Here is a 15,086-nt window from a genome sequence, read left to right as displayed (position 1 = left end):
ATGCTGTTGTTGTTTGTTTTGTGTGCTTAATAGTGTAACAAGGCTGCGCAATAATACATATATATATCGTTAGCTGAATGTGAAAATGTGCTAAGTCACTTTCTTTTAATTTTAATTTAATGCAGATCAAAAAAAAAAATTTTATTTTTCATTTTTACGTGCTGTGGGCAATGATGTGTAAGGCAACCTGTCAATAATATCAATCTGAATTACTTGTCATTTCTTTGTGCGCGCATTTTATTTATTTATTTAATTCATTCAGTCTAAAAGTACATGCTTTGTTGTTGTTGTATTAACGATGAAGACACTCCCGAAGGCTTTGGGGAGTGTTACCGATGTTGATGGTCCTTTGCCGGATATAGATGCGGTACGTTCCGGTAGCAAATCACTATTAAGGTACTACCCCGTGCATCTCAGAAACGATTTATATGACCACATTAAACCTTCTAGGCCATCCCGCCCTCCTCACCCCCTAATTCCATGAGGAACTTGGGGTCGCCAGAGCCTCGACTGTCAATGAAACAGGATTCGCCACGGGTAGGTGAGGTTGACAATTGGGTTGCAGAAGCTAAATATTGCGCTGGCAACCCCTTCAGAGGGTTGCGCAACACAACCCCTTGAAAGTGGATTCACCCAATTGAGACATGCCTTTGGTGTTTGATAAATGCTTTGCGCTGACCATAATCTACATCAATTCTTACATGTCGATAACTACATGCTTTCTTACAGACTAGTTAAAAATAGAAAACAATTCAAGCTAAGGCATGACGTGGCTGAATGCGTTTGTAACATTTCAGCCATCGTGGGAGTGCGGGTTCAAACCCCACTCCCGGGAGAAAAAGGCTTTGAAGATATTTAGAAGGTAATATCGAAACAGCTGTCGCCTTGTCCGTCCTGATTTTACGTTGTTTAAATTTTTCACAAATTATTAAATAAATTATAAATTAAAAATTGCTTAATACATTTAAAGCAATAAGGGTAATCCCCGCTTAAAAACTCAATTCAAGCTTAAACTTATATAAACTGTTATTAGAATTAAGAACACTACTGAATCGATTTGCTAGATGTATAGTTCTAGTTATAGGTTCATTCATAGCATAATTCGTTTTATGAGTTATTTCCATAAATAATCTATTATGCCGAAGATCACGCAGTGGAATATATTGAATGAACAAATTAGATAAATCAGTGCAATTAGTGCTAAAGTTTATTACATTATAGGCAAGCATGATTGAGATAAAAGTTCTTCTTTCATGCAAAGCCTGAAGACCAAGCAATTTGTGCCTGCTGGTATATGATGGGAGGATGTCTGGCCACTGAAGCATACGTAAAGCAATTTTTGTAAAATTTTTTTGAACTTTCTCAATTCTATAGGAGTTAGATTCATAGAAAGGATTTCATATTATTGCGCAATATTCAAGACCACTTCTGACCAAGGATATATAAAGTGCCTTCAACGTCATAGGGTCCTTAAAGTCACTGGTGTTATGTCACTGAACCCAACCATTGCAACAAATTTTGAAACAACGAAGTCAATGTGACTAGAAAAAGAGTGTTTGGTGTCAAAAATTACACCCAATTATTTACTCTCTTGACAACAATTAAGAGATTTAGCATTTAGTTTGTAGATAAAGTACGTGGCAGTTGTCTTTTTGGAATAAGACACAACACAGCATTTGTTTGAATTTAAAAATAAATTATGGTCTGCGCACCATCCGGAATTTGTTTTGGGTGCGGAAATTGTGCTAAGTAATAAAATAGCTGCTGGATTAGCATACAGGATTTTTATTTATCTTTTTCAAAGCCTCTACACTCAAAAGTATTGCAACTAAGGTATCCTCATTCACAGTTTTGAAAAAAAAGATTATTTCAAACATTATTAATTTTTTTCGTCTCCTGTAAAATTCGTAAAAGTTGACTTAGCACATTTTCACATTAAGCTAACGATATGGTTCTTTTCTGAACAAATTTTCCATCGAGTTATGGCTCCCGAAACATAGAAAACTGCTTAGTCAAAAAAGGGGCGGTGCCCATTTTTTAAAATTTGAAGGTTTTCCTATTTATTGTTATAAATCCACTTGTGAAATGAAGTACGATAAAAGCTCTTTTTTGCAAAGATATAGCTTATTTTATTCGTCCACGACCCTTTTAAAAATGTTTATATAAAAGTGGGCGTGGTCCTTAACCGATTTCGTTAAGTTTTCTTCAAAGCATTCCTTATAGTAAATGCAACCACTGTCGAATTTTTTTACGATGGGTTTAACGATTTTTGATTTATGATTAATAATATTTGTAAAATTTTAAATATTTAACGAGCTCGAGGCCATATACATATATATTCAGATTAAAACCCGGATAGATTTTATATATATGTATATATTTTAAATTTTATTTAGTCATTGTTTTTGTTTTTATCGGCCTATTGATAAATCATTCAAGGTTCGAATCGAGCTCAAGGCCAGAACAATAATTTTTTTCTAATGATAATTATTGTTAATTTTTCTAAATTTGAAAAATTGTTTTTTGTTTTTGGAATAGTAAGTAGAAAATTTTTCAGACAACCTGCCATAGCTGCGCAGATAGATTGTTCTGGCCTTGAGCTCGATTCGAACCTTGAATGATTTTATTTAGTCGATATTTCGACCTCAATCTGAGGTCATTCTCAAGAACTCTTGGGTGTAGCTTGTCGACTAAATAAAATTTAAAATATATACATATATATAAAATCTATCCGGGTTTTAATCTGAATATATATGTATATGGCCTCGAGCTCGTTAAATATTTAAAATTTATAAATCTAAGGCCGAAAATAATCAGAAGATAATATTTGTATATATAATATACTATAAAAGCGTGCAATTACTGGCATATGCTGATGACATTGATATCATCGGCCTAAACACCCGCCTGTTAGTTCTGCTTACTCCAAACTGGAAAAAGAAGCGGTAAAGATGGGTTTGATGGTGAATGAGGACAAAACGAAGTACCTGCTGTCATCGAGGAAAGAGTCAGCGCATATGCGCCTTGGCAACCACGCTACTGTTGGCAGCCATAATTTCGAAATAGTAAAAGACTTCGTTTATTTGGGAACCAGCACCAACACTAGCAACAACATCAGCACTGAAATCCAGCGAAGAATCAATCTTGCCAATAAATGCTACTTCGGACTAGGTAGGCAATTGAAAAGTAAAGTCCTCTCTCGGCGAATGAAAATCATACTCTACAAGTCACTTATCGTACCCATCCTGCTATATGGGGCAGAAGCATGGACCATGACAACAGCAGATGAAGCGGCTTTGGGAGTGTTCGAGAGAAAAGTTCTTCGAAAGATTTATGGACCTCTACGCGTTGGCGATGGCGAGTACCGAAGAAGATTTAATGATGAGCTGTACGAGCTATACGCAGACATCAACATAGTCCAGCGAATTAAAACGCAGCGGCTGCGCTGGCTAGGCCATGTTATGCGAATGAAAGATGATGCTCCGGCCAAGAAAGTGTTTCTATCGGAACCCGCCTATGGAAGCAGAGGTAGAAGGCGGCCCCCACTCCGTTGGAAGGACCAGGTGGAAAACGATTTAAACTCCCTTGGTGTGACCAATTGGCGCCGGTTGGCGGAGCGAAGGAGCGACTGGCGCGCCTTGTTGGACGGCCATAACCGTTTAGACGGTTAAGCGCCAATTAAGTAAGTAATATTTGTAAAATTGATTTTATGACAAGTGGGCGGTGCACAGTGTAACTTTTTTCACTTTTAGGATGCCAAAAGTCCAAAAAACAATGTTCTCCAATCTCAAAAATATTTTGACATGCAACAGATTAATAACCAACTGTTAAGAAAATGTATACACAGCAAAGTAAAAAACCCACGATCACCATGATAAGCATTATGAAACTTGGATAATTGAAACAAGTGTAAAAATCATTTCACAGTCCAAAATTGTTGACCAACTTTGTGGCCACGTGGTGGATTTTTCGATAATTGTTTTGACTTCAAACTATTTTATTTAACATACTTAGGTAGTTTATAACAGCATTTATTTTTTTTTTTTTTTGTTTTAGACAGCCACTAAAAGTTTAGTATATATATATGTAGTTTCAGATAGAAAAAAAACCATTGCGAAATTTTGCGTTTTCTTTGTAATCGCCAACTTAAGGTCTCTATGCCTTCGCTCACGTATGAAGCGCAGTGACCTAACAATGTAATGTCCTCAATTAAAGTCTACAATACTAGATCCCAAAAAAGACAGTTATACCTGGTAAAAACCTATATATTATAAATGGTAAAAACCCAGAAAAAGGAAACTTGTGCACTGAATAGACTTCATTGTTTGTTATATGAGTTTTCCCATAGTTAACGAGTTGTGCACTTATCCCATCAACTTATGTTATGTATGCACGCCTACTTGAGGGTCGTATATTATGGGTGATACTTCTAAGCGATTGAGTACTTCGGGAATATACATATGTATGTATACATCACATAAACGCCAACCTAACGCTCTGTCGGCATATACATCATCGCAAAAGTGCTACATATGTGGGGCTTCTCCAAAAGATATGAACAATATGCGAGCCCTGTCAGAGCGAAATGTTGACAAAAGCATGCGTGCTTTCGGAATTTCCCCTTTACATTCTTGGATACGATGCATGGAATGTATGATGCTACACATCGCTTATCGAATGGAAATGAAGAACTGGTGCGTGCGGGGCAAAGAAAATAAGGAAAAGATGAAAAAGAAGAAAGAACATATCCAAAATAGATTCAGGAAAGAAGTTGGTCTTTTGATTGATATGCTAAAGCAAAAAAACGGCAACACAAATGATGACAACTCTGTGAGAAGATTCTTTGGAGATCCTGAAATAACATCAGACATAAACGGCATAAATATATCGTTTTAATAGGTTTCATACAATACTTTCATGCATAGGATGTGGGTTTCAAATAAATTCTGAAGCTTTTGACCACTATGTGACAGAAACAAGGGTACTATATTTATCGGAATATGCTTGGTACAATATGCCAGTGAGCGTACATAAAATTCTGTTTTGTGAGAGTATAATCGAAACTATCGCGAACTTATCACCACAAAAAAGTCAAGAAGTTGCAGTAACTTGGATTTGCTGCACAGATTGCTGATATCGTCATACCCGTTCATAAACAGTTTGCGGAAAACCCCTAGTTAAAGCGGCGAGCATTAAGAGTGAAGTTATTGTCTTATTATCTGAACCAGAGCATGTCGACTATATTGACTCCGACTAACTTTATACCAGTTAAAATATCACTTTTTATTTATAAGTATGTTTTTATTTCGATTCAGTTTTAACAAATATATGTACCTATGTTGTGTTTGACTTTGAAAATAAAATTTTTTAAATATATGTAAATCAAAAGCCTCTAAGCTAAAGTTAAGAAATATAAACAATTTTTATTTATATTGACACTGGAATATGCTTTTAAAGTAGAAAATATGATTATGTGAAATTTCACCTTATATGAGGGCAAAGAGAAAAAGTGGGCGGATCACGCCCATTTTTATTCTCAAATCAGATTTAGGTATCTGCAACCACACTGCAAAATTTCAAATGAATTGCTCCATTGGTTTACTTACTTACTTAATTGGCGCTTAACCGTCTAAACGGTTATGGCCGTCCAACAAGGCGCGCCAGTCGCTCCTTCGTTCCGCCAACCGGCGCCAATTGGTCACACCAAAGAAGAAATAATGGAAAGGAAAATAATAGCTGGACGACTATGACATATACTGGAAAAGCAACATATAAATTGGCAAACTTCTTTAAAAAATACAACATTAACACAACATTCAAAACATCGAACAACCTAGGGCGAAAACTAAGAACTAACACTAACTCAGAGGATCCGTTTAGCAGTCAAGGCGTATACAAGCTTACCTGCGGATACCAACATAGTTACATAGGACAAACAGGACGGCAAATAAGAACGAGGTTCAGAGAACATATTAGAGATTACAAAAAAAAATACGGAATCCAAACATTATACCCGAGTCTAACTTCGCGAATCACATGGTCGAGAATGAATGTTCCCCAGCAAACATCAATACAATAGTTAAGGTTCTTCACATCTAAGCAAAAGGCCGACGTCTCAACGTACTCGAAAACATGAAATATACAAACAGAAAACATGGAAATATACAAACAGAAAACATTCGACGGTAGAATAATAAACGAACAGATAAACACAATTTCTGACACAATATTCGAGCCTTTAAAACTTGTTTACAAGAAACGAAGTAATCACACAGGTACAACAGACAAACACACAACAACAAATAAACAAAACAATTAACGCACCAAAACAACAAACCCACAAAGAAGGTCAATCGACTAAAATTACGGATTTTTACCTGCCCCAGTCAGCCACACAAATCGATCAGTAAAAACCACCCTCGGTTCTGAATAAAGACACAGCACATACACATAACTAAATATACACAAGCATCAATTTTGACAATACCTGCTCATGTACCTACGAACTATAAATACAGGACAAACGACAACAACAGATCAGAACGAAAATCGACACTGACGATGGCACAACGCCGAAACCGGTTTGTCTCAAAACCAAATTTGACAAGGGATGACGGAAAATCGTTCCAATATACATCATTTATCCACTCTGTCGGAAAATCAACAAAACAAAATAAGTCAACAACATAACCTCACTTTTTCGGTAGCTCTATTTGCCAGTTTTTATTTGTACTAAAAACAAGTACTAAATTTTTCGTACACATTTTCGTCAAAAAATTTTGTGTATAATCTTTTGGGGAATACACAGTTAAGTTTATGTTTATGTCTAAAAAAATTCTGCTAGCGGCTTACATAGTTATTATATTTCTAAACCTATAGTAAAATCTACTCCGATCGGAGTATAATTCAAATTTTTATAATTCAAATTTATGCATGCCGAACTAGTCAGAATAAGGGAAAAAGGGCAGCGGGATGAGAACACCTGAATATTCATTTCATCATTGAAACGAAGAAACAAGAAACAGACATTTTTTTAATACATCATTTATCCACCCTGTCGGAAAATCAACAAAACAAAACAAGTCAACAACATAACCTCACTTTTTCGGTAGCTCTATTTGCCAGTTTTTATTTGTACTAAAAAACAAGTACTAAATTTTTCGTACACATTTTCGTCAAAAAATTTTGTGGAATACAAAGTTAAGTTTATGTTTATGTCTAAAAATTTCTGCTAGCGGCTTACATAGTTATTATATTTCTAAACCTATAGTAAAATCTACTCCAATCATAGTATAATTCAAAGGCAGTTATGTATGATAGACAACCCCCTAATTTATGTATGCCGAACTTCTCAGAATAAGGGAAAACGCCAACGGGATGAGAACACCTGAATAGTCATTTCATCATGGATACGAAGAAACAGACATGGATACGAAGAAACAGACATTTTTCTAATGAATATTTTTTTTTGTTAAACTAATATTTGCATACGCTACATTATTATATTTGATCAAAAATTCAAAGGCAGCAGTCTCTGTATGATCGTAAAAAACTGGGATTGTAATTTTCAAATGCCGAAATCCCTGAATTGCAAAATATCTTCAGGACTCGATGCTTTTATCTTACCCATCAGAATGTTTAGCGAGTGATATAAAAATATGCAGCGTGTGACATAGGCCCCTATTATGAGATCTCCGACTGTGGTCGGAAGAGCTGATATAAAGAATTTTAATTCGATATTATGACGCTCATACACTAGCGTTGTTTGACAATTTGATAAATTTAACGGTCCAGAAAGCACATTTCCATCAGCCGGTAAATAAAAAAAAAAGACCTTATATTGGACATCTTTCGATCTTCGCTGGCTATCGAATTTTAAATTCGCATTATGACCCTTATTTTGCGACAACTTAAATCTTCGACTGTGATCGCGTGAACCAGATCCGGATAGAAATTTAACATGCAACAACAACGTTGTGATACTGATATTTATCTGGTTCAATTTCTGATCCGTATAGCAGTTCTGTTCGTTTTGTTTTCTGTAATAGATTTTTTCACAGCTAACCACTTTTGAGTTGGTAGCACTGAAATAAATATGTGTACATTAGGGCGGGTCGATTTAAAAATCGCTCATTGCTCTGTGAAAATCGTATTCTAGGGATCAAAATAAGAAACTTTGCCGAAGGAACCATACCTCTAAAACGAATTCTGATGTCCCCCTCTTTGGTTCGAACTTTTGGGTAGGGGCAATTTCAATACCTGCTGTGTTGTTGTTGTGGCTTAAAAAAAACAACACAAGCAATTTTACGATCTGCAATTGTATCACAGTGATGCCTTGGTTTTAAAAGGGGGTTGTAAAAACGCTAATTTCTAATAATTTTTTTAATTTCTTTTCTATTACTAAGTTAAATTCATTTTTTCATTTACATATGTTCTGACTAATTAAATTTCTAAAGAGAAAAATAAACTCCAAAAAGAAAAAACATAGGCATTTCAAAGTGGGATTTTTCAAAATTTGCCCCTACGACCTAAAGGGGGGGGGGGGGGGGGGGGGACATCGAAATTCGTTTTAGAGGTATGGTTCCTTCGGCAAAGTTTCTTATTTTGATCCCTAGAATATTTTCACAGAGCAATGGGCGATTTTTTGCCTCCCCACAAATCGACCCGGCCTAGTGTACATATGTGTATACATAAAAGATTTTGCCATATTTAAAAAAAAAAACACGGAAAGAGTAAACAACTTGAAGGAAATGTAAGTTTGTTTACTTGCGAAACTATTTAAATGTTAATAATTCTATCAGTATATTCAATTTTCGTGTACGTTTCTTCTCATTTTCAACAAAACAGATGTTTTATATTAGTGATGCCAGCTCTCATAAAGTTGATCCAGTCTTTCCAATGAGATTTGATCGTGAGCCAGAGCTCGTTAACTCAATGGAACGTCCTATTATGAGCATATTGCGATCTTCCATGGCGGAACGATACAAGGTGGCAGCATGGTGACATACCCACAAACATAAATAAAAATTCCACGTACTTTGTTTTTGTAAATTCGATGGACAAATGTTAAAATCGTACTGCGCCGGAAGTTGAAGTATCAAATCAAATAAAAAAAGTTTATAATCAGGTGTTCCATGCTGCAACCTTGTATCGTTCCGCCATGCGATCTTCGATATTCACTGGATATTGAAAATCGAATTTCGAATTCGTCATGGCGGAACGGCACAAGGGGGCAGCATGGAACAGCTGATTATAAACTTTTTTATGTGATATGAAACATCAACTTCCGGCGCAGTATGATTTTGACATTTTCCATCGAATTTACCAAAAACAAAGTACATGGGATTTTTATTTATGTTTGTAGGTATGTCACCATGCTGCCACCTTTTATCGTTCTGCCATGGAGTTCGTATTATGACAGCTCATGGCTGTCAAAATTTTCGATGTGTATTTAATTTTCAATATAATAGAAGTTTGTTGTCAACGCTGTATCGAATTCAAGGAAATTTGTTTAAATTGAAAGTTTGTATATATCCTCCACTTTTTTGCTACCTAATAGCAGTTTTAAACTATCGGAATTAGTTTTATATGGGTCCAAGGTCGTGTGTACAAAGCAATAGCTTGAAGGAGAGGTTTCAATAATTGGACGAAATTCGCTTACTTGCACAAACGTTCAGATGGCAAACAATTCCGAAGTGTACGCATGAGTTGAGTTCTGCCAACTCTCATAGTACTGATCCGGAACGTTCCAATTAGATTTTATCTTGAATGCAGAGCTGGATGGCTTATTGGCACGCCCTTATATCACCGTGCAGCAACCAAACCAACTACAAAAATAAAATACATGGAATCGGTGTGCTTGTTGCAAGGCGAATCTATACCAGGTGGTGGCAAAGCGAATTCAATCAATTCCCCGTGCAGATGAATGTCAAGTCAAAAGAGAATTTTCATAGATTTCGATTAACTGACATTTTGTTGTACAAGGCTTTGTATGGAAAATTATCAAGAAGAAGCAATCAGCTGATGGGATAACACCGCCCTGGCTTGTTGTTGCATTTGCATGTTAAATTCCTATCCGTATCTGGATCACGTTTCATTGGAACACGCGGTATGCTTCTTACAGCGCGGGTGAGACGACTGGGTGAATACATTCAACAAACACACCGATTCCATGTATTTTGTTTTTGTAATTGCATGGGTTGTAGCGTCGCCACATAAAGCTGGAGACATTGGTGCTTTATCGGTAACCGTATCGGTCCCCATATAACAGCTGATTCGACCAACCTTATGAGAATCAATGCAATCGATTATTGGTGCCGCTAAGGTCGTAACCGTATCGTAGCCAACCAATTGGGTTTTGGTTTACCGTCGTAACGATAAACAGCTGATTACGTTAGGGATACGGATACAGCGATACGACATACGGCACCAATGACTCCGGCTTAAGCAGTTTTTCATATATTGAGTTTAACACATGCTTATGCATTATGTGTTGATTGCATGTATTTTTATGGAGAATGGTAGAATGAGCGACACTAGCGCCATCTGATATTGAAAAGTAGCCAACTCCCAATTTTGTTCCAAGCAAATCATAAGAAGAAAAATTTGACATTTGCTTTGGCTAAGGGTGTTGGCACAGTTTGCAAGTGAAATAATTTTTCTCACTGGTTTGTAAATTTTCTAACATTTTTCGCAAATAAAAACTGCAATATAACAACCGAATACGCAAATTACGAAATTTGTTGTATAGGGAGAATGTTTACAACAGTGCTTCGCAAAATTTTGTATGTGAATGGGCAAGGCGTAATAAACTTCAATTGCCAAGTCTGAAGTTCCTTCATATTTACAAACGCAACATCTTGGTTGATTGTGGCGATGTTATTGGAATGCATAAGCTTGTGTTAAACGCATCTATATGAAAAATGTCATTGTGTCACCACCTTTAGTGTCAAAATTGGATTGCCCCTGCAGGTGAAATATCAAATCAGATTAAAAAAGTACTAATCTCCTGATTTCCTGCCATCACCTTCATGGTTCCGCCATGAGTGAGTTTAATCAAAGAGAGTAGATTATCTACTCTCTTTGGTTTAATAATGAAAATGGTAAATTTTCCCACGCTTAAAGGAATTTTCCCACGACGTTAGATAGACAGGGAATTTTTTACAGCACATTCTCGCAAAGAGGATATATATCTATGCTCTTTGGTTTTGTCGGGGTATAACAATCTAATGGATTACGAAAACGACGAATAAAAAAGAATCTTGAAATTTATCAGTACTCTGTGAGATAAATAGTGAAAATGGTAAATTTTCCCACGCTTAAGGGAATTTTCCCACGACAGAAGGCAAGGATCTTTTTAAAGCACACTCCTACTTCGCAGCATGCCGAATACAGCGCTGCCAGCGTCGCCGTATGCAGCGTTCTCACGAACGCCAATCAGTGTTGCCGCGCTTTAAAAATGTGAAAAGAACGAAACAATTTGCAAATTTGGGCTTTGCGGATAATAGCTGTGTTTTTTTTTTTTACATCTATATACGTTTACGCTTAAACTTTATATGGACTGCTAAGCGTCAAACTTTAAATACACCTCTAAAATTGCTGCGCATAAAATTAATACTACTAAATTTCAATACGCATTATACTCAAATGCAACTGAAATATGTGTCTATGTTTCACCTCAGAACTAATTCTATGTATCATCTCTAAAAATGGTGTGCATCCGCTATTCATCGCAACCGATTCAGCTATATGTTATACATTTGGCCACCAGAGGTTTGTATCTCCGATTTTAGGTACACCCTGCTCTATGTAGCTAGTTATTTAACGTCTGCCGCTAGATGGGTCTCCTAAGCATTATCTAATCGAGGATAAGCGTTTATTCTTTTTTGCGCTAACGTAAACGTATACGCGTGTAAAAAAAAAAACGGCTAATATTCCATTTCGGAGGAAAGTAAGAATTCGTGAATTTTTCTTTAAATTTATGTCCTTACCAGCTCTGGTTTTTGGTGCAGTGTAGTGCATTTACAAATAAACAGATTGTAAGTCCTAGGGTGTGGTGAAATTACAAAAATTATGCCACAATTACTTGCAATAATAGATAATACAGGTATTGTCATTATACGCATAAAGATCACACAACCTGGCAGTCCATTTTCTAGATAAAAAGTACTTGCCCGCAAAGCAGAATAGACAAGTGATCAATATCTTATAATAAAAAAATAAAGGTGCCATATTTCCGAAGAGATTTTAGGCCAAGCTTCTCTTCCAATTTGCGTCGTGCTCCTTTTTGTTTTTCCTACAAATTGGCGGGATGGGACCTACTTGTTTTATGCCGACTCCGAATGGCATCTGCAAGGCAGATGAGTTTTCACCGCCGAGGGACCGCTCCGCTTAGAAAAATTATCTTCTAATTGAACAAACTTCGGTGTGGTATGCGGAGCACCCTATCATCGGATCACACCACGGCGACTGCCGTTATTTCTTCAGTTTTCTATCCTTTTTGGCCTTTTATCCATAAACTATGATTTATTTAGGAAATTATGACATTGCAAGGATTGATATTTGAGTAACAAGAGCTAAAAATTGCGCTAACAAAATTTTAAAAACATTTTAAATAAGCGCATTTGAAAAGCTTGCAAAAAAAAAACCCTGGAAGCGTCAATCGAACTCTTTCAGGTATGCAATGATACACAGTAAGTATAAAAAGATCATAGTTTTTTTTACCCTTTTTGGCCTTGTATCCATAAACTATGATTTATTTATGAAAATATGACATTGCAAGGATTGATATTTGAGTAACAAGAGCTAAAAATTGCGCTAACAACTCTTATCGGCGCTATATAAATATTTTGTTCAAAAAGCAGACTACGTATGCCGGAGTTCTTCAACTGGGATTGAAATTGGTATAGATTTTTAGGTGAAAGCTCAACTTTAACTGGAGTTTAATAGGCCTTAATCTCGTTGCTATAAAAGGAAAAAGGACTTTGTCTCCTTGGCAACAAACCAAAATTATTTTCATCTAGAAATGCATTTGTAGTCCCACTTGCCAAGTAGTGCAAATTTGGACTGTATAGGTAATTCAAAACCAAAGTCCTCGCACCTCGAAAAGATAAAACAAAATCAGATGAGCTTTGGAGTGTTCGGGTAAATTTCTTCCAGACCTTCATGGAATTTTACATTGGGCAAACAGCGAGTATGCAAGATGGTTTATCGTAACCCAACCGCCGTGGCTGACCGAAATACTTTTAAATTAATTAAATTGTATATTTTCTCATTAAAAACAGATTTATTTATCTACAATGCTGACGTACATTAAAAGTGGAAAACTGCCAAAGTATGACGAAGGCGACGATTGATAGGTTGACTATCTGTCGTTTATCACCAAAATAAACTGCCCAATCGCTGTTTCTTCTTTGTCCGCCAAGTAAGTGATGCTTCGATTTATTTAAAAAATCATAAACAATTATCCAGAAACATTGAGTTGTTGAAGAGTTGGTATCCCTAGTTTGTATCTGTGTTCTGCGCTAATCGTGTGCGTGCTCGAATTGACAGTGTCATTCGTTTGGTTCGTTCCTTCGTCGTCGTGTTTCCACCATTGTGTATTTCGCGTTTAGCTCTGCATTTTTCATTAATAGTTTTATTTCCGTTTAGTTTTTTACAGTTTATTTCGGTTTTTAATGAGTTAAGAATGTAAGAAACAGTGTTCAAAGTATATTTTTGTTAATCTATACGGGATTTCCAGATGAAAATATAGTAACGTTTGGTAATTGAACTTTTCCCATTTTTCAACTTACTCCAGCTCTGTATTTTCGCTTCTACGCCTTCCCGTTTTGAATGTGTGTGTGAATATGTGGTTATACGAATGAGAGTTTTCGTTTGCTCTTGATGGATTAATAAAGTAAAAGTGTTCTAATATTAAATAGAAGATAATCTACATTATCTCAATTATATATGGTAATAACGATTTTCGGAAAATGATAAGTTTTCAAATAAGTTCTTAAAAACTACTATTAGATACTTATCAAGTCTACATTTATCTTGCATTTAATGCAACCATGCATGCATGTTTTGAATACACATTCGTACACATATTTCTGTGAATCGTAATAAATTTGTTCGCCCATTCTCGTTAATTGATGAATAGTAAAGGGGAAACTAACAAATAACCTATTTGGACAACCATGCATGTACGACAAAAACTTATGTATATTTCGCCAAAAAGTGCTTCATATTAGGATTAGTTTTGATTTAGTACACACGAAGTATAATAATAAGCATACAATCAGAAAGAATGCCAATCAGGATGCCGCTAGCAGCTCCGTTTGGACTTATACAGCGATCTCGCCTTTCTGGAAGACAATATGCCTTACACCAGAACCAAGGGGTGCTATGTGTCAATGAAAGTTGTCACGTCAACCTTCGTGGAAGCAAACCTTTCGGTAAAAGTCTAGAACAGGGGTCGACTGCTAATACGCTTCCAAAAATATCGAGAGGTGTCAAAAGACGCGTACTGACCGGTAACAATAATCCAAAAGCGCAAAATACAAATTCTATCTCTGTCCGGAGATATTTGCAGTTGAATTTGGCAATTTTCATGTGGCTTTTATAATGTGCACTGACAAAAATTGTGTGTACAAAGGTATTCTGCACGCATTTAATTTTGGTCCCACCTCATCGGTGGACCGGGCGGGATAAATTTTTATCAGCGCGGCCGAAGTCCGCTAACGCAGAAAGGGGTTTGCGCAAAAGGTAGTAGTGCAGTTTAGTGGCATCACCCTAAAGTTGCGCCAAGATTTTCGAGTGAGGTATCAAAAGACGCGTATTAATCTCGAGAACAATAATCCGAAGGCGGAAAAGAAAAATTCTATCTCTGCCCCGAGATATTTGCAGATGAAGTTGGCGATTTTCATGTGGTTGTGTTGTGTTTGTACCCACAAAAAAAATTGTGCATCACCGTGGCGGTAGCCACGGTTATACCACACACCCGGACTTGGCATGGCGTAGCCCAGGGTTATTTTTTATAATCGCGGCCGAAGGCCGCCCACGCAGAAAGGTGTTCTGCGCAAAAATACTATGGATCCGACCCC

The 15,086-nt window shown here is 36.5% G+C and overlaps 1 protein-coding gene across 7 annotated transcripts in view; it reads left to right on the top strand.

The window, feature by feature from the left end:
- Nucleotides 1–13,552: 13,552 nt before the first annotated feature.
- H (Hairless) overlaps nt 13,553–15,086 on the top strand; it is a 182,652-nt gene continuing 181,118 nt past the window's right edge. For 4 of the 7 annotated variants that reach the window (XM_067763735.1, XM_067763734.1, XM_067763736.1 and 1 more), the window contains exon 1: nt 13,562–13,762. The gene's annotated coding sequence lies outside the window, so the exon portion shown is untranslated. Of the gene's footprint in view, nt 13,763–13,833; nt 13,954–15,086 lie in introns of those variants that run through there. The other 3 variants (XM_067763737.1, XM_067763738.1, XM_067763739.1) reach the window with 3 other exon arrangements.

Source organism: Eurosta solidaginis, chromosome 1 (assembly GCF_040869045.1).
Source record: "Eurosta solidaginis isolate ZX-2024a chromosome 1, ASM4086904v1, whole genome shotgun sequence".
Taxonomy (NCBI): Eukaryota; Metazoa; Arthropoda; class Insecta; order Diptera; family Tephritidae; genus Eurosta; species Eurosta solidaginis.
Note: the sequence above shows the minus strand (reverse complement) of the source record. Positions and strands in the feature narration are given on the sequence as shown.